Source organism: Dermacentor albipictus, chromosome 7 (genome assembly GCF_038994185.2).
Source record: "Dermacentor albipictus isolate Rhodes 1998 colony chromosome 7, USDA_Dalb.pri_finalv2, whole genome shotgun sequence".
Classification (NCBI taxonomy): domain Eukaryota; kingdom Metazoa; phylum Arthropoda; class Arachnida; order Ixodida; family Ixodidae; genus Dermacentor; species Dermacentor albipictus.
The window spans coordinates 106,314,930-106,335,651 of NC_091827.1; the positions used below are offsets into that span (position 1 = coordinate 106,314,930).

At 42.8% G+C, this 20,722-nt stretch overlaps 1 long non-coding RNA gene across 1 annotated transcript; it reads right to left on the bottom strand.

Moving 5' to 3' along the window:
* Positions 1–665: 665 nt before the first annotated feature.
* Positions 666–19,277, bottom strand: LOC135903522 (uncharacterized). Its single transcript, XR_010564825.2, has 4 exons — positions 18,937–19,277; positions 9,325–9,393; positions 3,881–3,934; positions 666–884 (listed from the first exon to the last, which is right to left on the bottom strand). It is a non-coding gene; the product is annotated as an uncharacterized lncRNA (long non-coding RNA).
* Positions 19,278–20,722: the final 1,445 nt, after the last annotated feature.

The following is a 20,722-nucleotide window of genomic DNA, read 5'->3' on the forward strand; positions in this document are numbered from 1 at the left end:
GCCACTCTATGTCATGCAATGGTGCACGGACCCATTCAAGCCTTTCAAGATTTTTTGTCCGTGCTCCAAACATCTCGCAGATATTGAAAAAAGCTCCATTGAATTGAATACGCTGTGTCGCAATATTGAGTCAATGATAAATGCATTGCTGTCAGCAATCATCCCGAGATTAATTCCGCCGCTGTGATCGTGACCTAATTAAGCTTCCGTTATCGATATCTTGGTTGCAGCACACATGGAAACCAGCTGGGCAGGGAACATGAGGGACAGTGGAATGCATTGTTAAATCCTCAAGTATCAATATATTTTTCTCTACTTTTCAGTACAGGCTTCTGGCTCACTAGTAACTGCTGACAGAGATACCACTGAAGCCTTCCACCATATGCATTATCAGTCGGTGCGCCTGCGCTGCAGTGCGTGACTGCATTTACCAGCTAAATATAACGATATATGCTAGATAGTTCTACTTAAGGTGCTGATTCCGTCTGATAAACAAAATGTTACCTTTTTTTACTTAAGTCTTGCCTAGCTTTCTGCATACTTCACCTCGGAATTATGAGCTGTATACACTGTTTTAAGGATGCTTCGTCGAAATGTCCAATGCCTGAAAAGTTTGAACTTTTCACCAAGCCGCCACATCGAGAAAGCTTATCGCAAGGGGCGCATTTAAGACAAAGGATAGTTTCGTTTTATTTTAGTCAAGCAAAGTAGCATCGACAAAAGGTGCCTGGGTCCAGAACAACATTCCGCTTTGTCAGTTTACCTGCATTCACTGAGCATTGCATTTATTCTTCGAACGACGGTTGCTTGCACTCAAATGATGTAATATTTGGCACCGGTGCTCTAAGTGAATGAAAGAATTCAATGTTGCACACAGCGACAACCTGTGGAGAAAAGGAACAAAATATGTTCAAGGCGCATACATGTCTAATTAAGAAAACGTGTATAAAGTTGTGCAATTTGAAACATAGGCTTGGTTTAGCATGGTGAACAAAATACTCCCGATAATATGCATCACAGTGCAAGCGTGGTTGCACTAGAGCTATATGACTGGATAGAGATAACAAACACATTCCAGAAAAAAGTGCATTTTCAACTATATTTGTTGAGCTGTAGAGCTGACTGCAGATGGGCGATAATTTCACTATGTCTCTGTAAATAAAAGTAACACCCGCCGTGGTTGCTCAGTGGCTATGGTGTTTGTCTGCTGAGCACGAGGCCATGGGATCGAATCCCGACCACGGCGGCCGCATTTCGATGGGGGCGAAATGAGAAAACACCGGTGTACTTAGATTTAGGTGCACGTTAAAGAACCGCCGGTGGTCGAAATTTCCGGTGTCCCCTGCTACGGCATGCTTCGTAAGCAAAAAGTGGTTTTGGCACGTAAAATCCCGTAATTTTAAATAAAAGTAAGATTGATAGTAGGTTCCAGAACATACTAAAAATGATTGACTTTTTTGCATCGTAATAACTGCGACCTGGCTTTGATTGCCGCGTTTTAGAAGACGCCCTTGGTAAAAAAAAAATTACGTGGATCCAGCGTCCCGCCTAGTAGCACAAGGTGTCGTTCACAAAGATCGTACGAATAAAGTATTGCTGTTGGCGCAATTGGCAGGAACAATTCTAAATATATTAAATCGCACTTATTCACTACATTCATTATCTTCTATGGGTCTTCCTCATTGTACAAAGATGACTTTATTTGCCGTTTCTGTAATATGCATTCCACTGACTGTTTATCGCGTCACTGATGGTCAGGTCACGCATACCTATCCAGTGGTAAAGCGGGAAGGGGTGGCGAAAAAGCAACTGAATGCCTGCCAATGCACGAATTTTCATCCAGACCATGATATTGAACAACACTCAACGTTCACTCTATGGCAATCTCCAGCTTCGTTAAAAAGCTGGAGAAACGAGTGATGGAAAAGGCAATGTGCTGTAACCCAGTAAAGCTAACGTTTTAAAATATACTCGAAAAAAAGGAGTGCACATTTGCCACAAGCATTTCGGAATTAAATGGCACTATAACATTTGTGAAGAAGATGCGCCTCCGTCCAGCAGCTTCACCAGCGCTCGGCTCGTTGTGATTGCGCTGCTGGTCACTTGTGTCTCTCGAGAGGGCGCCTCACACTGCCTCGCCTTTCGTACTCGTCGCGCCCTTGAAGTAACGCACCGCCAATAAACATCCTATCATCTAGGCTATTAGGCGACGCTCATTCCAGTGCCTGCAAAACGCGTACATTTCCTTTTATCCATAAACAACGCTTCGAACGCTTGCCGCGTGGTATTTTCGCCACCAAGTACCAGGGTAATGATATTGAACGTTTAGTTTCGATGTCAGGAGGTACCAACCGCATGAAGAAATGCATGGATCATCGAGGTTTGAAACCATGCACATGCAGGTCTCAAATATTTATTAAAATAGTAAAAAACTGTTTGTCACGCCAAATTCCATAAACATACATGTCGAAGTGTTTAACATAAAAAGATATTTTTCCTTTATTTCGTGCCTGAGTAAGTACTGCAGGATATATAAGAGACAGATGTTGCAGTTCTTTTAGGGAAACTACCTTCCTTATTATTTTTCCTTCCGCAGATAGATGCCAACCAGCGCCCACCACAAAAAAGAAACCTTAAATTTTTTTGGCGCAAGGACTGCTTAGCACAGATACATTACAGCTCTCTCACACACGTTTTCAAGAAAGAATGTGCGCACCTTGGCGAAAAAGCTTATACAACTTAGGAGTATTAGCAACATCTCTATCATTTATCGCAATGGCGCATTTCTAGCATCTCAAAAACATTAATGTTTTGCATAGAATTCATGAACAGGGTTCAAAATTGTGCTCCCGCAAAAATGCACCTATGATCTCAAAATTGCAAAATATTGCACAATCTATTTTGATGTGCACTATCACATTTGCTACAAATTCAAAATTAATAGAAGAACCTTACTTAATAAACGATCATAAAATAATTCCTCAAAGAGAACCTAATTTGCATTTATCTTACTTTAAATCGTTAATCCTCACATTTGATCAAGAAATACAGATGCATGACTGTGTTAAATAGCTTTATTTTGTGCCTTATAATGCATCGGTGTTACAAAAATAGAAATAACGAGGTGGTATTACATTCATTTTTCAAGTAATGCCATGACGAAGGTCAACAAAGCAGATCTCTCTTTAATTTATTTTTTGGAGGTGTTTGTAATATGCATATTTTCTTTTACTTTCCGTTTTTTACAACAATACATATGCCCGTTTCTGATCAGCACTACTCAATCCAATACTCTTTCTTTATAAGTAAAAAAGATCATATTTTCGTGTATTTCGTATCATAGCTTTATTGGTCTTTATTTGATCATTGCCTTAACCGGTGTGCGCTCTGAACAGCGAGCAAATTCTTATTGCTTTCACTTTGGTGTCTGGTTCTACAAAATATTCATTGACTCTTTTTAAGCACGACTGAAGTTATCAGCAAAACAAATGTTGAAAATATATTGCAAGATCGTTTAAATTTGAGCCACTTGGCATGGGCATATTCACTGTATTTGGTCATCAAAATTGCAGTACGTGAGTTAGTGCAAAAATTGAAGAGATGCTAATGACAGCAATCGCAAACTGCAGATAAGAGGAATGAGCAAAAGTGTACACGCCCGTTTAGCACAGAAATGGGCTGCAACCGCTTCTGAATCGCAGCCAGGAAAGTGGTTCGCCAGCATCATTTGTACCGTCTGATATATTGATCATACATATAAAAGTGTAGTCTAAATTAATGCGTATTTAGCCAATGTTTTTGCCATGAATGTACCGTTCATCGTAAAAACATTTTAGCTGTCTATTTCTGTTATATGTTTAGTAAACGCGATATATGTTACCTTTCCCGTGAAACAGACGAGACTTTGAGGATGATTCCACGTTCCATGCGGTTGCTGCAGGAAATAATGAGAATTAGAACAAACGCCTGACAAAAATAGCTATAAATAGGCGTATACACGGTGAAAGCTGTATAGTAAGGCGTACTTTTCTAGGATAACTGATATTATTTAATGATACCTTGCTTAACAACTTTAGAGAAACCAGAAAGTTGCGCTATTCGTTGTAGTCGGATGTAATTTCAATCGAGATACTGATTATATCACTACATTTAGCTTATCCTCAAGCTTGAAAAAGACAAGTCCACTTGTCGAAAAGTTCACTTCAACTTTTCCACTGTTCTTGTTTTGCTAATCGTGTTGAATTTTCATCTCCCGCCTTCCCCGTGATTTCCCTAGATGTACCTTGCACATATTGAACAGAAAGATAGCCACTAGAATGGCGTGTTTGGATACATGGCTGGTGAGCACTTCAGCACTCACTGTGGGAAGTCGAGTAACCGATTTGGAAAAGGAGTGATGAGAGCTGCAGTAATTGAGCTAGCTTACAGAACAGCGCCTGTGGACAAGGTTAAACGAAGCAGAAAATTGGCTTCGGCCGCACAAGAGCAGTAACAACGAAAAAGCCGAACCGTAGTGAAGATCGAAGGGATGAAGTAACCGAAATCGATAAATAAGAAAAAATAGCAAATAAGGGAAAGAACCTAATAGTTTTCACATAATCGGTGTCACATAAGTACAATACTATTCGTCTTCTAGATTATTGGCAGCTATAGCAGCTTTATTATGTACTCCGTCAAATTTTATGCCTACTAGGAAGCTTGCCACATTGTTTTTCCTAATAGGTAGTATAGGTGATGTTGCTTTCCACGTAGGTGCAGTATAGTAGCTCTTAACAAAAGAACCTGAAATAAGCGCTGTTACCGCTAAAAAAATTACAAATACATTGATCAGGATGCTCAAACATTTGCAATTTTATACCTGCCTTAGTAGCATACCGTTCTACTATAATTTCGGAAGAATAATTAAGGAGCAATGAATAAATTTACGACCCACTGGTTGGCATAGAGCCACAGGCTCTCCTTCCATGTCGTCCAGTGACCGCGCAAGCAGAAGTTAACCAGGTGCGTCATAAATATTATGTCGTAACAAATTGTGATGAATTCGAATGAGTGAGAACACACCCACACACAAAAAGAAGAAACAATAAACAGGCAGTCTCAACTTTCCTTGACATCTACGTACAGCGCAGCATTCTTGATGCAATTGGCTCGTGAGTCATACGCATGTGGGTATGAGAAGTGCGCGTTTCCTAACTATAAATATTTTAAAGAAATATCAGCAGGTTACCCGAGAAAATGACTTTGTTTCCAGAAACATATATACATTTTGCATATTACACATTTGCGCACAGTACATCATTATTTACTTAAATTTTCTGGAGCGTCCATAGTGGCCTCTTGCACTCGTGGCGTTCGTGCTGCGCCGGTTTCTCCAAGTGCAATTGCGGATCGATGCACACCAAACGTCTCAATGCGCTGACATGTCCGCGACAAAGAATGTTCTAAGGCGCGTGTCGAAGCTTCCAACCGCGCGTTGGCGCAATGGTATCAATAATATTGCGCTTATGTACTAGAGATCTTATGTTTGAAACCGGCCATGGGAAAATTCAATAAATGTTTATTCAACCATTAATAACACCATACTTTGTTGAAAATGATGATTTTACAAAGTCACAAAGTCATCCGAAGCCAAAAGGACGAAGTTTACGCAAACCCATGTAATAACCATCAATCCCATAGTGCTCCCCTGACACTGTCACAACTGTTCCGTCTAATAATCATTGTATGAAACCCTAGCATAATATGGTGAACTTATCCGCCGTGGTTCCTCAGTGGCTATGGTGTTAGGCTGCTGAGCACAAGGTCGTGGGATTGAATCCCGGCCACGACGGCCGCATTTCGATGTGGCGAAATGCGAAAACACCCATGTACTTAGATTAGGTTGTACGTTAAAGAACCCCAGGTGGTCGAAATTTCCGGAGTCCTCCACTACAGCAGGCCTCATATTCAGGAAGTGGTTTTGGCACATAAAACTCCATAATTTGATATTAAAATTGTGAAATGCATTCGGGTAAGTGCATAGTGGGCGCATTAAAAAGGGCCTGGAATTTGCCAAGAAAGCGTTGCTTTAAAACACCAGAGTATAAAATAGCACCATCATCATCAGTCTGGTAACGCCCACTGCAGGGCAAGAGCCTCTCCCATACTTCTCCAACTACCCCGGTCATGTACTAATTGTGGCCATGTCGTCCGTGCAAACTTCTTAATCTCATCCGCCCACCTCACTTTCCGCCGCCCCCTGCTACGCTTCCCTTCCCTTGGAATCCAGTCCGTAACCCTTAAAGACCATCGGTTATCTTCCCTCCTCATTACATGACCTGCCTATGCCCATTATTTTTCTTGATTTCAACTAAGATGTCATTCACTCGCGTATGTTCCCTCACCCAATCTGCTCTTTTCTTATCCCATAACTTTACACCCAAGATTCTTCGTTCCATAGCTCGTTGCGTCGTCCTCAATTTAAGTAGAACCCTTTTCGTAAACCTCCAGGTTTCTGCCCCGTAGGTGATTACTGGTAAGACACAGCTATGATACACTTTTCTCTTCAGGGATAATGGCAACCTGCTGGTCATGATCTTAGAATGCCTGCCAAACGCACCCCAGCCCATTCTTATTCTTCTGATTATTTCCGTCTCACGATCCGGATCTGCAGTCACTACCTGCCCTAAGCAGATGTATTTCCTCACCACTTACAGTGCCTCGCTACCTATTGTAAATTGCGGTTCTCTTCCGACACTGTTAAACACTACTTTAGTTTTCTGCAGAATAATTTTTAGACCCATTCTTCAGCTTTGCCTCTCCAGGTCAGTGACCATGCATAGCAATTGGTCCCTTGAGTTACTTAGCTACGCAATATCATCAGCGCGTCGCAAGTTACTGGGGTATTCTCCATTAGCTCTTATCCCCAATTCTGCCCAATCCAGGCCTCTGAATACCTCCTGTAAACACGCTGTGAATAACATTCTGAAATGGTATCTCCCTGCCTGACGCATTTCTTTATTGGAATTTTTTTTTGCTTTCTTTATGGAGGACTACGCTGGCTGTGGAGCCGCCATACATTTATTTCAGTAATTTTACATACGGCTCGTCTACACCCTGATTCCGTAATGCCTCCATGGCTGCTCAAGTTTCGACTGAATCAAACGCTTTCTCGTAATCAATGAAAGCTATATATATGGGTTGGTTATATTCCACACATTTCTCTATCACCTATTGGTATCTATTGCTGAGTAGCCCTTACGGAATCATGCCTGGTCCTTTGGTTGACAGGAGTCTAAGGTGTCCCTGATTCTGTTTGTGATTACCTTAGTAAGTAGTTCGTAGGGAACTGACAGTAAGCTGATTGGTCTATAATTTTTCAAGTCTTTGGCGTCCCCTTTCTTATGGATTAGGATTATGTTAGCGTTGTTCCAAGATACATTGGCATTTCTTGGTCAGATCTTTCGTCTCCTGCAATAGCTTACTGGTATTGTGTCTAACGGATTTACTACCGACTTCTATTGCACACTCCTTAATGATGCCCACAAGATTGTCGTTCATTGCTTCAGCAATAAGGGCATCTTCTTGAGTTGAAGCAGAATACGTTTTCTGTAGCTTGATCTGGAATTACTCTATTTTCCCTCTTACCACCAACTCATTGATCGGCTTCTTATGTACCAGTTTCTTCCGTTCCCTCGTCAGGTCTAGGCTAATTCAAGTTCTTACCATCCTATGGTCACGGCAGCGCACCTTGTCAAGTACGTCCACATCTTGTATGATGCCAGGGTTAGCGCAAGGTACGAGGTATATTTCATTTCTAGTCTCACCGTTCGGGCTCCTCCACGTGCACTTTCGGCTATCCCGCTTGCCGAAGAAGGTAGTCATTATCCGCATATGGTCCTGTTCCGCAAAATGTACGAATAACTCTCCCCTGCTATTCCTAGTGTCTATGCCATATTCCCCCACTGACTTGTCTCCAGCCTGCTTATTGCCTTACTTGGAATCGAAGTCGCCCATCAGTATAGTGTATTTTGTTTTCACTCTACCCCTCGCCGATTCCATGTCTGCGTAGAAGCTTTCGACGTTTTGGTCGCCATGACTGGATGTAGGGGCATAGACCTGTACGACCTTCATTTTGTACCTCTTATTAAGTTTCACAACAAGACATGCCACCGTCTCGTTAACACTATAGAATTGCTCTATGCTACCAGCAATATTCTTATTAATCTGGAATCCAACTCCTAGTTCTCGTCTCTCCGCTAAGCCTCGGTGGCACAGGACATGCCCGCTTTTTAGCATTGTATATGGTTCTTTGGGCCTCCTAGCTTCACTGAGCCCTATCATAACCCATTTACCACCCTCTAATTCCTCCAATAGCACTGGCCTCACTGACTCGCCTCACTAGATAACGTTCTAGCGTTAAACGTTGCCAGGTTAAGATTCGAATGGTGGCCTGTCCGGATACAGGCATTCTTAGCACCCTCTGCGGCGTCACAGGTCTGACAGCCGCCGTGGTCAGTTTATGCAGGCAGTTTATGCCTACAGGCCTTGTTTATGATATTTTTCAACACGCGGATTTTTTTAATGCGGTGGGAAATTGCGTGGCACCGGGATTCGAACCACGGTCTTCTTGCACGCGAGGCGGATGTTCTACCTCTACGCCACCGCTCCCTTTGCGTGTTGCAGTTATAAAATAGCATGTTGCAGTTATAAGCTACTTGTGTACCGCCATGCTGGATCAATACCCGCTATATGCACGGACTGTACTCTGTGCTCGCTGGCTTCGCAGAACCTCTGCTCAACTACAACATGAGGAATTTGGCTTTTGTAATACCTCCGCAGACTACAAATGAATACTTATGTGCATGGAATTATCATGCACCGAATGCACCCCACCGAATTGTCATACCTATGCCGATATTGTGAGGTACCAGACACCCTACAACACATGGTGCTGGTGTGCCCACACCGCGAGAACAACACTCAAGATGATGCCCCTTAACCGCTACAAGACATCGAAGAAACGTGGGAGGCAATGTTAAAGGCACAGAGCCTGGAAGATCAGCGAAGTCTGGCGGACCGCGCCCGGGCTGCGGCATTAGCCAACGGCTTTCTGGACTAAGAGAGCCGCCCACCTAAGGCGAAGAAAGAACACTTTCTCGCTGTTTCACCCAATAAACAGTCATTCCTCCTCCTCCTCCTAAAGAGTTGGTTTCCCTGCGAATTGATGTATTTTATATAATTTTACATTAGCTGAAACAATAGGGCATATTCATCGCCTTTCACAAAATATGGCAGGTTAAAAGAAGCGTACATAAGAGAAAAACACGCTTGGGCAGTACTTACCGGATGCTGAAAACCGCAGCTCACTTGAGCCTGTTCTACTTCGAGCTTATAGTTGAGCCCCGCAACGACCTGAAAAAACAGAAAGTCGCAGGTGTAGGAGCGCAATTCCGTTGTCACATTCCCTGTTACAAAGCTCAGCATGTGTTGCGGGTCGGTGCGGCAAACATAGTGAAGAATGTGCAAGATCAATGCTATACTATCGTGATTATCTCTGATGTAATTGAACTCCGCTAAAGGAAAATGTTAGATAATCCGGTGTTGACATTAGTTTGCGTTGCGCAATTTCATCCCGCTATTAACCTATAAACATACCTTGCAGTCACCTGGTAAGAATTAGCATAACCATAGCCTGACCTAGCTGAGGCGCACGGTATGTTCGGGTTACCTAAATGACCAGTAAAAGACCTCCAACATCGCAGAAATTCACTGTGCGATTGAAACAAAACATGCTGTTCTCTTGCCCATGCTTAAAATAAATGCCTTTAGGAACTAGCTCTTGCGCTATTTAGGCAAAACAAGCTCAAATGAATTCAAGAATACTGTTCAGTCATAAAAATCACTACATAAAATTCCAATCACCTGGATGTCAACAAACACAAAAATTATGTTTCGTGCTACTGGACCAGTATAGAATTTACTACTGTTTCTTTTCTGACAATTTAGGATCGTTTAATACTTGGATGGAAATATGGTAATAAATTTAAACCTACCTTCGAAAAAAACTACTACAAAACAGTTTTTTTTTTATCGACGCACCCCCGTAGTGTTGCTTATGAACGTAATTTTATGAATAAATAAAAGCATACTTACCCAATGATATCAGCATTTATTAAAGAAAAACTGTCTTTTGGGCGTGCAATGGTACTGACGCTCCCGCACAGTGGCTTAGCGCCTATGCTGTTGCGCTGCTAACCACGAAATCGCGGGACCAAATTGTGTTCTCGGCGGCCACGTTCCATCGCGGGTGAACCACACACACACACACACACACACACACACATATATATATATATATATATATATATATATATATATATATATATATATATATATATATATATTAGCACAGCCCGCTGCTCAAGGGCTCAGGTTTCTCTATCAGTGAAGATTTTTCTCGTAGTATTCGAGAGATAAAACGAGAGTCGAGGTTAGAACGAAAGAGTACGGGGATAGGCAGGAAAGGGTGTCGCTAGTCTATGACAAAGTGCGTATAAATGGTAAAGGGTGAACACTTGCTTGGGATAGTGACCACGCAGATTTAGTTGAAGTCCAAAAAAACGAAGAGAAGGACGCCTTAATAAAGAGAGTCACTCGAAGTCGACAGTAGTAACCTTGCTGAATGTGAACGCACGAAGTCTTGCAAATAAAATAGACCAATTCGAAGCTCTTGTTTTAGAAATTAAGCCTGACATTATTGTTGTCACAGAAACGTGGCTTCCCTTGGATATCTTAGACCATGAGTTCTTGCCGCCGGGATCTGTGATTGTGCGCATAGATAGGGGCAATAGAAGTGGGGGTGTCACACTTTTCTTTAAGAAAGAACTACGATGCACCGTTTTACCAGATAAGCCAGAAATTGAGGCGGTGTGGTGCAAAGTACAGCTTCAGAAAAGCTGCATATTTGTAGGAGCTATCTACAGACCGCCTAACGCTGAGACAAGCTATCTAGAACTTCTGGATTATATGCATGATCACATGACGAATGGAAAAAATTATCATGGCTGGTGATCTTAACCTGCCTGAAGTGGAATGGTCGTCAAAAAAAGTGCGACGAGCTGCGAATGACGTCATATTAGATATATTGCTTAACATTAACCTCAAGCAACTCGTACGCGTCCCCACGCGTATGCAGGGCAAATCAAGTTCTATTCTAGACGTTGTTCTTGTTAGTGACCATTTCCTGAACGACCAGACATGCACCGAAATCTTAGACGGCATATTCTATCATAAAGTAGTCCTATGCACACTGCCTCTGCCTGGTCTTGTACAACACCACGGCCCTGTAAAACACGTTCTTGCATTCAACAGAGCAGACAACGATGCAATAATCACATATCTCACTCACGAATTTCTCGACTTTTCAGATCTTTGCTCGGATAAAAACTCGTCGATAGATCATATATGGTTACAATTCAAAGCACACCTGATGAAGTTTATTGAAACTTTTTTCCCACTAGAGCGCAAAGTTACAACAAAGTATAATGCATGGATCACCCGCGCAATAATTCACGTTAAACGTAAAATTAGTAGGCTGAGGAAAGCTAGAGGTCTGGTTTAGCCGTTAATTTCACTGCCCAGATTTCCGCGTTATCTAAAGCATTGAAAAGCAAAATACGCGTTTCCAAAATGCACTACTATGGTACTACTCTGTCCACGTTTATGAAAACATCAAAAGCAAAATTTTGCCGTTACGTAAATGGTAAGCAAAGCGACAGAAAGGCTTCTCCTTCAATAGAAACAAAAGATAAGGCGGATCAATTCAGTCGCTATTTCCAGTCCATTTTTACAATCGATAATGGACTAGTGCAACATTCCCCGATTATCCCATCGACCAAAAATAAATTACTAGACACCCCAGAAGTAACCGACAGTCGTATACTGTGTCTGCTTATTAAACCTTGATGAAAAAAAGAACTGTGGCCCAGACGGGATACCAAACGCTTTTCTGAAATGGTATGCAGAACCAGTTAGTAAGTATCTACGCTTATTATTCACAAAATCTATCCAGGATTCACAGATTCCTTCTGAATGGAAAGTCGTAAAATTATTCCCAGTGCATAAATCCGGTGACAAGATGATCCCATCAAACTACAGGCCCATTTCCTTGACGTGTACCAGCTGTAAAATACTCAAGCATATTGTCCTCAAATTCATCGCAAAGTTTGCGGAAGACAATGATGTGCTACACCCCAACCAGCATGGATTTCGAAGATACCTATCGACCGTAACGCAACTCGTCGAGATAATGCACGACATGGCCCAAGGCATTAAAGAACGCTCCCAAATTGACATAATTTTCATGGATTTCTCGAAGGCGTTTGATCGAGTTTCCAATGAAAAGCTAGTTATCCAGCTGGTCCGCAAACTTGGGGGCGGGCCAATGCCTCGATGGATATCAAGCTATTTGTCCGGCCATCAGCAATTTGTGCAATGCAATGAGCACGTTTCTAACAATAAAGGTCACATCCGGTGTGCCACAGGGATCCATATTGGCACCGATATTATTTTTGTTGTTTATAAATTATTTGGCAGCCAACACTAACGCAAAAATTAGGCTATTTGCAGACGACTGCGTACTGTATAGAGAGATCAAAAGCCACAGTAACCAAAATGAGCTGAACATTGCCCTGAATGACGTAGTAAGTTGATGCTCTAACTGGCAAATGGTGATTAATTCAGACAAAACAGTGGCGATGTCAATAACAAAATAGAAAACAAGCCTAGTATTTCCTTCTAGTATATTTCCGCCTAGTATATTTTTCCTTCTTATTTGTACTTGTTTAGCATATGTACCTTGACAATTACTATTATTACTGTTTCTTCCTGCAACCCACTCCTGTAATAACCCTGTCACAGGGTTGACAGTATGATGAAATAAAATAAATAAATACAATATATATATATATATATATATATATATATATATATATATATATATATATATATATATATATATATATATATATATATATATATATATATATATATATATATATATATATATATATATAATGCCAGTTTCACGCAGTGAAAGTTGCGACAGCAGCGAAGCTGGTGGTCGTTTTCTGAAGTTCTATCTCTTGGGACCCTATAACGTAATGCTACTCCTATATATTTTTGTTCCGATCTCCTGAAGTCAAATTTGCGCATCCGCAGACGCAAGCATTGGGCGTTGACCCGCAGGGTTTTCTGAATACATCAATCAAACGCTCCCTTCGTTTACAGGAGGTCACTATTGTTTGCTATAAAAACGATAACATTGCCTACACTGAGCGGCTTCTCTCACCTAATTGGCTGATAATAGCCGAGGAGCACGCTCAAGGGGAGAGGGATTCGATGGGGCCGAGTCAGTGCACTGAAAATCGATAACGGGACGAAGATGGTGGTGCCGACGTCTGTGATTGGTGCTCTTTCCCTTAATTATTTTGCGGTGGCTACTCGAAAATTGTGACGGCAGGCAGCGCAATCTTAAGAATGCCGTAAAACAGATCCCCAGCAAAGAACAGCTGGCAGGGCCAGGCTGTAAACATGCCGAAAGTGTTTGAAAACTTCAGGTGGCCACGCAAAAAGCTTTATTGTATGCAAATAAACCCACGCTCTCCGGCTGGTGCGAGTAGCCAGTGCCTGAGCCATCGGCGGCAGCCATCTTTTATTCCTTTCGGAACGGGGCAGGGTATGCCTATTCAGAAGAAAAGTAAGTTTTTTTCGGCACCATAATGCATCTTTAAGGCGTAAATGTCACTTTGACGTAGTGAGTTCTTGCGGTTTTGTGACATCGCGCGACAGGCAGGTGAAGTCGGTGTCGCCTTAAAACTTTTGACCAGTAGGCGAGCGCTAATGGCGAAAAGGCGTCAAATAATAAACAAATATGCTTATTTTCTTCTTTCTAATCATGCATAATGAGCGTGTCCACGTCATATCAGATGTTGAGCTATCACGGTTTTCGTGACGTCATGGGACACACAGGCGAAGTGGGGGGTGGTTCAGAAAGTTTTGTGACCAGTGGCGGAGGTCTGACCAGTGGTGGAGGTCTGAGAAATGTTTGGAATAGGTGTACGTTAGAGCGCCCTTGCTCAGCGCGATTTTCATGAAAGTCTTTTGTCTCGTGATTATTTTGCTATATTCTAGCTTCGCTTCCGGATTGCGCACACACTTCAGTTGTGTGAACTTGTGATCAAACCACAGTCTATCACACACCCTGCAGCTGTGGCCGCAACCTCGGTCGAGAACTTCCCACTTGTACTTTCCATCCGCAAGCTGCGTGGGAGGAATATCACTGCGCCCACGTCTGATCGGCCTCCTACTGTCGAAGTTGGGGGTTAGCTTGCCTCTGTTGACGCTTGGCTTGGGTTGCCTTTTTTTAAGTGGGGGTTGGCTTGCCTCCACCGGCGCTTGGCTTACGCTTCCCGTTCTCTATCATCTGCGATAGCGGCTTCCCTCTGCTGGCGCTTTGCTTGCGCTTTTCGATCTCGAAGCTCGGGATTTGGGCTACGTTGGCACTGCCGCTCTCGTGGGAGCACCCGATGCCGCTGGCGCGTAACATAACCCATAGGCCGAAAGGGCGCTGGCCAGAAGGTGGCGGTGCCCCTGCGGGCAGCCATCTCACATCCCACGAAAGAGCAGGGTGACAGATGGCCGCTGCAAGGGCTCCCCCCCCCCCCCACTCGAATTCCAGAGGCTTAGGCGTGAATGGCGGGAGGTATGAAGCGTTATGTGCAAGATAGTTTCACTCGGTCGAACGACATTGTCTTTTCTTTGCCGCGTACGTCAATCTTCAAGGTTTTCTGTGAATGCGAAACCACGCGGCTGGGACCTTCATAGGAAGGCGTCAACGGTGGCTTTATGGAGGCATCACTCACAAAGACATGCGTAGTTGTTTCCATTGTCGAAAAGCTACACACGAGCTGCCAACGTGCGATACATGGGGGTGTAGGTTGAGCCTGGTTCTCGTTTACGGATTGGCCGACCAGCAGCTGACGCAACCGGTGCCGGAGTTGTGACAGTCGGTGGTCGCCGAGTTCCTCGGAGAGGAGCTGTTGAAGCCTACTCTGTTGCAATGGATCGAGGCGCTGCAGGACCGTGTGCTTTGGGTCGTCGTATGCTGTGGCCGAAGTCGTCTTTGTTAGCAAGTATCGGCAAGTATGGCAACGGAAATGTCGGATGGTAGCGCGGCGACGACTTGCGGGTACCTTACTGCCTGTGAACTAATGCGCCAGAGTTGAAAAGAGGCCTCTGCTTGTATAAACCAAACTCTAGGTTCCTTCTGCCGAAATTTCGGAGGCTGACGCTTTGTGCCAATGACAGGAGACGTCATCGTGGCGTCTTTTCTATTAGCAGGAGTAGGAGCAGCGTCGTCCATTGCAGTGTTCTAAAAGAAGCGTAAATGTCTTGAGTGCCCCCTTGTTGAGCGCTCGGTTCAGCGGAGGCAAGTAGTGCACGATCTGACATGTTGAGAACGAAGGGTAGACGCAGTAAAACAGGTCTGCCGTGTGGGAGTGGTGGCGCCCTTGTCGGGCAGCCGCCTCACACCCCAAGAAAGATCGGGGGGCAGTGACGCCTTTGGTCACGTGGAGGCCAGGCGAGGTAATTGAATTTCACAGAAGCGAGGGACGAATCACAGTGACAGATGGTCGCTACACATCTTTGATTGCTTACGGGGGTAGGAGCCATTCCTGATGATGATATTTTTGCCTCACGGAATTAGACGCCGCTGTTTACGGGTATGAACGATTGCAACGAGCCATTTAAGGCTTTCCCCCTAACAGAACATTTAACTTTGTTGCACCCTGATTTCAGTAACTTACCAAAACATCTCATTTCAACTGTAATATTTTTTTACTCCGTAATCTATTAAGCTTACATACTGGTCACACCCTACATTGCTTCGCTAAGTGGCAAAAGACAGATTGGTATTTTTTATGCTCATGCAGATCTGTTCACTAACTTATATGCATTACGTTGCTGCACTACACTCTTAGATATGATGTTTTCAGTCGTTGTAAAATCGTGGTGTTACATTTCCAACCTATGCAACGCTATTTTTCTACTAGTCTCACAACAACAAATACTACCATCAATGAGAAGTGCTGCGAACATGTTTGAAGACCGACGTCCAAAGGACGCTCAAGCTACGCACGGCTTTCAGATCGCAGGCGACCTCTGTCACTTGGTCCTCATGCTGAGTAGCCACTATGCGTATTGTGGATGCCGGACAGATACTTGGTGCAAATTACGAATAACCTACCCCGTCCAAATGATCATATAGCACCCAGCTTAGAAAACATTCTTTGAGCCTAGGCGTTAAGGTGGCATTCCTACTGCGGCAGCACGCCCTCCGAATTTTCATCATGTTTGCGCATGCACTGTGGTTTCTGCGTCCATTGTACAAATTTTAATTACATTTTATTATGAAGCTTACTCTGCGATTTTCAATGGCACTGAGTATTATCACATAGCCTGACGCATTACCTAGTGCAGATAGTGCAGCAAAAAACGGCGTTTTTGCTGCATTATCCTTCTTTGTATTGCGTTTCCGGCAATACTGTTCAAAATAACAAAATAAAGTAAATGAAATGTAATAGAAGGTTTCTATCAAGAGATATTACGTGTAATGCCTTTAGAAATTTATATAGGCACTAATAAAAATTAAAAAAAAAACAATAAAAGTTTATGAATTTATAACGTTTCTTCTCTTCAACGCAGAACAACAATGTTTAATTTTCTAGGCATCAGTGCACTTATCATGTGTAGAAAGTTGTTGTGTGCTCTGATGAATAGTTCGCGAGTTATTATTACTTAAAATTTGCAATTACAGCTATACTTGGTCACGTATTACTACTGAGGAATATGCAAACCTATTGCAGCTGGAACTCTGAAATTTTGACTTCTTCAAATTGACTTTTTTTTTCATGTACATGCCAATTCACAATGAGTGCTGTACATTAGTAGAGTTATACAACGCCTTGTAATTACTACCGCTCACTAGTTTTACTAAACAGGGCTTAAAAGAAATGATTTCCAATAAATAATAAATCTCACAGGCGCTTGTTGTTGGTAGCGCCATCTGCGGAGGAATATCTCAACCTGTTTCACGTCAGTTCGAGCATTTGTCAAAGGTGGCGCTACTAAACATTAAAAAACCGGCCAGACGCGGGTGGATTCTTTCTCAGGATTTGAGTCCTTGGCCCAGCCCCGTCGTTGGCCTCCCCCCACATTCCTTCAAGCACACGTGTCTACAACCAACCCATCAATGCAGTCCAATGAGAGCTCATCGAGTGTTTCATCTTAGGCAAAGCATTAAAAGAAGGAACATTGGCGCTAAGCATGTCGAATTGCCACATTATTGTTCGCAGCGATATGGAGCACGCCATATATTTTTCAGTCCGCCAAGCCAGGAAACTAATAAAGATTGCTTAAAAAACTGTTTAAACATGAACTGTAGTGAAAGATTAAAACAAAAGTTACAGTGCTCGTTAACAGACGTCGGATGCTAAGTAAGATAACTACGCGGCTTAATTTTTTCTCCTTTCAATATTATGCGCTAAATTTTAGCAATATCACGTGACTGCCGGCTAACGTGCCTCGCTTTTAATGCCCTCAAATGTGGTTAAATGGATTAACAAACTTGACTTAAGAAGCTGTTGGTGACTACAATGGACGATAAGTGACAAAATTGGCATACCGTTCAAGGAAAAATTCTTTAACGAAACAGCAGCCAACACGTGCGAATGCGATACGATATGGTACAGGACGCCATATCTGACGCCACGCAGACATTTTTTTCTTTTCTTTTCCGATCAACGAACAAAGACGATGGAGATAGGCGTTGGTGATAGTCTGATGACAGACTTAGACACAACCCATGCAGTCTAAAGTTCATCGCAGTACATCGCACTCATCGACAGCCTGTTCCATCGATCTTAGTGTGTGGAGCAGCCTCTGATAATTTATTTATTTATTTATATTTTTATTTATTGATTCACATTTCCTTACAGGCCCATAGAAGGGCATTGAGTAAGGGGGGCAACAGTACTTACATGACAAAAGTAGCGAAGTGCAGCATTATTATACAATACTAATGGGCAACAAATTCAAGTTATCACGGAATCATTCACGATTGTAGATGGATGGAATGTGGTCCGAGAGACTGTTCCAATGTGCAATAGCTCTTGGTAGTGGTGATGACTTCAATACGTTCAACTTACATTTGAGGGCATTAAAAGCGCGGCGTGTTAACCCGCAGTCACGTGGTATTTTTTAATATTTTGCGCACTTTTATAAAGGCAAGGCACGAAAAGAAATGAAACACTGCAGTTATTTAAGCATAAATGAAATTATCTGATGTTTCTCGACATGAGCTACAACTTTTGTATAGAAGACCTTTCGCTAGAGTTAATATTTAAAAAAGTTAAATAAGCAATCTTTGTTACTTACCCAACTTGTCAGATTGAAAAACTTAGCACGACGTGCTCCGTATGGTGCAGAACCGTACTGCGGGAATTCGACATGGGTAGCAACTATGTTTTTTTATACTTGGCCGAAGTTATCTGAGACACTCTGCATTATGAAAGAAAAAATGTGTTGCAGTATTTTAACCGAGAAGGAGGCTTGACGAAGGCCATCACAGGCTCGAAACAAGACGTCCAGCACCTGGCTGTCCACAAGGCCCTTGAACGAGCGGAGAGGCATGGCCTCTCTGTTCTGAAATGGGGATAGCCAACGGCTGGGTAGGGACCTACCTAGCAGGTCCCTTGCCTAGTTCCTCAGGACCCCAATAAAGTCGTTTACTACTACTGCTTCTGCTATAGTCACACAACGCAGGCAAACAAGCAGTACTTCTGTTGAAACGAAATAGTTAGCACTGTTTTACAAGTAAGAAATAAATGTAATTACCTGTGTGGCAGCTTTCGAAACTCTTAAATTTACTCCGTGAAGGTGAGGTTCTCCGAGAGCGGCAGAGAAGGCTTGATAGGCAAGCTGGATAAACTTGTTCGATGCAGACGGAAATTTGTGCTGCCTCCATCCTCCCAGTAATTGAGGCTTCACACGCCTCACTCTCTCCCAATTTGCATGCGTTGCCGTAGTTACGCAGAAAATTAACGCGATGCTGCGAAGGAGCTTCATGGTGTTGTAGTTTGACTTCTTCGTCGTGTGCCCGTAAGTGCAAGAAATGCGCTAGCGCAAGGAGACATTGCTTCGCGCTTGTCCGTTACCTCCGTTGTTCTAGTGTAACAATGGGTTGCCGTATGTCATCCTCTGAATAGGCGGGGTTTTATTGTTGCGTTCCACTTTTTCGCGCACCACTGCAGCTTCGATCGCTTGCATCATGCTTCTTCTTTCCTACGTAGTTACGTGATGCACAGAGCATTTCATTCCTGCGTCAAATAATATATCTTTTTTTTTTTCGTTTTCGAGCGTAGCCGACTTCTTTTGTGAGCTTCATACTTCATATGGAAAAAAATTTCGGCGGGTATGATGTTCGGGGTGCCTGCGCATTCCCTTAAAGCACAGTAAATAGCAAAGCCGTGATTTGTTGTTTATGACACACTGTTTTATGTATTTCACAGAGGGCACAATTTATCTTAGAGGAAATGTTCCATATATTTAAAGACTTGATAAACAGGATGATTAAGCCACACGCATCAATTTAATGCAACACGCTTCATTCCGCCTTCTACTAATCTTATTGGTGCTTTTTTAGGATCTCAATGATATTGCAAAATAAATATAGTGGTCAAAGGCGTTGTAGAAGGTAGATCGTTTGTGCATCATAACAAATACGAAAGGCATCCTGTGTCGAGACATAAAGCGGAATTATTCTTCTACGGCTGACTTGCGACGAGAAGAATCAGTTATAGCGGCAATACGAAGGGGTCATAGTTTCCTCACGCTACGTATATTTGAAAACTGAAAAAGCGAGAGAAAGATGACGTGGATTCATGGTTTTAGAAACGGCCAAGAGCTCTACTAACAATTGAAGTTCATTGAAGCAACATAGTATAAATATACAAAAGGCACACAAATATACAACAATATCAAATAATTGTATACATTTTTTTTCTTCCTCATGTCCGCGGTCTTGCGGATGCGCTAAAAGTTCTCAGTCAAGCGTTACTTCCGATGCGTAATATTGTTGGCGATATAAATTTTCAATTTTGATATGCAAAGCATATATTTTCGCAAGCCATCCGTGACGCGCCCACTGGTGTTTCAAATATAAAATCTAGCATGGAGCTTATTCTGTATCAATCTGAAACATGATGCTTTCTTCGGGGTCCTGAGTTTGAGTGTTTTGCTGCAGTTTACCTTTTATACAGAAATTGTAATGAATAATTATCCTAGCTTCTTGTTTTCTACTTCGGAAGCCTGCGATGAGGCCTAAAACCTTCCTTCCCTGAAAGCATTGCTTGCAGCATTCCGGTAAACTTGGACACATTATGCAATACAGCATCGCCTGAATGTGAGCAGTTGTGCGTGTTTGTGCATTGAATCCTTTGCAGCTGGGCAACTTTCCAACTCTCAAATGCTCTGCAGCTGTGGAACGTGACTCAGAGCGCTTTCCTTCTCGCTGGCTTCAGTGCTACCACTCCAGTGCACTCATCCGCGCATTACCAGGAATGCCTGAGGGATGGAGTACACACAGAAGGAAGGGCCGCAGTATTTTTTGATCCTGGTGACG